The sequence below is a fragment of the Micropterus salmoides genome, unplaced genomic scaffold, assembly GCF_014851395.1.
Source record: "Micropterus salmoides isolate LMB-PRFRI ecotype aquatic unplaced genomic scaffold, ASM1485139v1 Ms_hic_scaffold_16, whole genome shotgun sequence".
NCBI classification, from domain to species: domain Eukaryota; kingdom Metazoa; phylum Chordata; class Actinopteri; order Centrarchiformes; family Centrarchidae; genus Micropterus; species Micropterus salmoides.
Window position 1 is genome coordinate 22,792,670 of NW_024040707.1, and position 3,190 is coordinate 22,795,859.

A 3,190-nucleotide genomic window follows, 5' to 3' on the forward strand; every position below is an offset into this window, starting at 1 on the left:
TGCTGCAAATCTTTTTCAGTAACCTCTCTCTGATTGGTGTCTGGAACCACAACATATTTCAAACAGCAGGTAAAATTGTGTACCACAGCCGCTTTAGCAGTGTTTGTTAAACCAAAGGTGTGGATATCATCATTAAAGTCACTGGTGCCGTCACGAAACAGATATTTGGGCCTGTGTTTGGTGTGTTAAGATGTCAGATAAATGTTCTGTGGCTTGGAGGCTAAATGTTTGAGTTTCAAGAACAAAGAGTGGAGCAAGTTTCACCCATTATTTGGTTCAGTCTTGATCATTTATAAATGGAAAAAAAAAACAAAAGTGTTCAATACAACCTCTGTATGTCAGGAAGGATTTCAGCAACATTTTGATCCAGATTTGCTTCACAGTAGAAATTAGTTAGATCTTTTCTTACCTACTTGCCGTGTGGAATGTTTCTCTCTGCAGAATCATACTGTACTGCTAGGACTCTACCTGTAGGGGTAGTGTTTTTTCTGTAATGAAAGTGATTCAGTGGCTGCCAATAAACTGGAACCATATGAACAAACGCTGTGTGTGTTTTGCGTGAAGTCAAAATAAGGTAAATATTCTCACAGAATTGGATGTTCTTTAGCTAAATGCACAAAACAGTGTGATACAGAATAAAATCCTACATACCATAAAAATGAAATTAACAGCTTTTCAGATGTTGTGCACCCTACCCAGCATCCTTGGGGTTCCTTTTCTTCCATTACCATGGCAGAACATATGGAAATTATGTTGAAGATGAAGCCTTCCTCTAGCCCTCTTGATCGGATTCCTGCAAAGTTTTTAATAGAAGCTTTGGATTATATTAGCCCACACCTGCTTTTAATTTTTAACGCTCATTATCTACAGGTTGTGTCCCGGTCTACTTCAAGACGGCATGTGTACAACCTGTCCTAAAGAAACTTAGCCTTGACCCCAACATCCTTGATAACTACCGCCCAATCTAAACTGCCTTTTCTTTCAAAAACCCTTGAAAAGGGTTTCTAAGCAGCTCCTTGCTGTAATGGAAACCAATTGTATCTTTGAAAAGTTCCAGTCTGGCTTCTGTAAACGTCACAGTACTGAGACGGCACTCTTGAAAGTTACTAATGACCTCCTAATGAATGCTGATGCAGGCAAATGTTCGATACTGGTTCTGCTGGATTTAAGTGCGGCCTGTGACACCATTGATCATGGCATCCTGGGGGGTATCTGGTACTGCACTGAATTGGTTTGCCTCATACTTATACAATAGGAAGTTGTCTCTAAATTTTAAATCTTTCCATACCACCAACTATGGTGTGCCTCAGAGGTCAATCCTTGGACCTATTTTGTTTCCTATGTGGTGCCGAATAAAGAAGAATGAATACCTTTTGTTGGGCTTGACAACGCCACCTCCTGATAAGGGCAGGAGGAACCCTTTAGAACCCTTAATATATAAGGTTGTGTGTCGTGAACTCTGATTTACCCCGATCAGGAAGAATTACAAAGAGGCATGTGTTGTACAAAAGTAAGTAAATTTTATTATGAGTATATTGTTAAAATACCATCAGCATAAATAAAATTAGCCTGGTAATAAATTTGTTGGAAAAAAAAAAAAAAAAAGAAAAGTGTTACTCTCCTCAAGGTAGGAAGGTCAAGTCGGCTCGTACACACCACCCCAATCAGCGACTGTGGTAGACAGAAGAGGGAGACAGCAGACCCAACACCAAGAAGTACATGCACTATACACTCAACATCTAAACTATTCACTACACACTTACCATCTAGATTATTCACTACAAAATAGCATGCAATGTCGAAGTTGAGTATACACACCACTACAGAATGTCACCCAGTGCAGTCTCACCACGGAAAGGGAGGCAGTCTGCCGATATGGACCCAGCCTTGTACAAAGTCAAGCTGAGGATATACAGAGAGGAGAGCAACCTGTATTTAAACCACCATCCCAAATATGACACCGAGTAGACACCCAATACAGGACATCTATTCCAGTCACTATGGGACACTACAGCGAGCAACAGACATCTTAAGTTACTGGAAAACCATTTAACAGAACAAACAAAAAGGATAAAATAGAAGTCAGTGGTTGGTCTGGTCCACCTTTAAAACATAAGACATTAGTTGCAAGTTCTGAAATTACAGTGCCTTGCAGATAATTTAAGGAATAAAATATAAGCCTACTTTGCAAGGTTACACAAAGTCTGCAGAAATGCAGCAGGTGGGGGGGGATTCCGGTGCTAAAAATAAATAATATCCGGGCTCATTAAGATACACAGATAGGCACATGTATATCGTTTACCAGTAACTCCGGATCCCTACATCCACAGCCGCTGATTTGTGACCACGTCACCTGTAGACTGAAACATACAAATAATCTTTACTAAACAGAACAAACCACAGGTTAAGAAAATGCTATTAGCATAGCAAGCATCAGTAACATACAGACAGGCGGTAACATAAGTGAAAACAAAATAGCATTAGCTGAAACCATTCAATGCTACAACATACAGCTTGCAATGCTGACAGGCATTATCATCAATCTTCTCCAGTTCCCTCCAGAGGACGGGACACTCATGTCTGGATGTCACCCTGCAAGGTGTGCTCAGTGGAAAGCAAAGGACTCTCCATTGAGACTAGCAAACCTTTTACCACTTCCTTATTAGCTGCAGGTCACATGACAAGGTCATATGACCATGCATGTGCACCAGTCACCTACCTTACCACATCTATACAGTGAGGAAAATAAGTATTTGAACACCCTGCTATTTTGCAAGGTCTCCCACTTAGAAATCATGGAGGGGTCTGAAATAGTCATCGTAGGTGCATGTCCACTGTGAGAGACATAATCTAAAAAAAAAATCCAGAAATCACAATGTATGATTTTTTAAACTATTTATTTGTATGATACAGCTGCAAATAAATATTTGAACACCTGTCTATCAGCTAGATTTCTGACTCTCAAAGACCTGTTAGTCTGCCTTCAAAATGTCCACCTCCACTCCATTTATTATCCTAAATTAGATGCACCTGTTTGAGGTCGTTAGCTGCATAAAGACACCTGTCCACCCCATACAATCAGTAAGAATCCAACTACTAACATGGCCAAGACCAAAGAGCTGTCCAAAGACACTAGAGACTAAATTGTACACCTCCACAAGGCTGGAAAGGGCAACGGGGAAATTGACAA

The 3,190-nt window shown here is 40.3% G+C and overlaps 1 long non-coding RNA gene across 2 annotated transcripts; it reads right to left on the reverse strand.

Annotated features, from left to right (window-relative positions):
* Nucleotides 1-1,500: 1,500 nt before the first annotated feature.
* Nucleotides 1,501-2,754, reverse strand: LOC119905760. 2 transcript variants are annotated; one of them, XR_005444878.1, is made up of 3 exons: nt 2,512-2,744; nt 2,303-2,360; nt 1,501-1,902 (listed from the first exon to the last, which is right to left on the reverse strand). It is a non-coding gene; the product is annotated as an uncharacterized LOC119905760 (long non-coding RNA). The 2 variants fall into 2 exon arrangements; XR_005444877.1 differs by having other exon boundaries at nt 1,501-2,360; nt 2,512-2,754.
* Between the last annotated feature and the right edge of the window lie 436 nt (nt 2,755-3,190).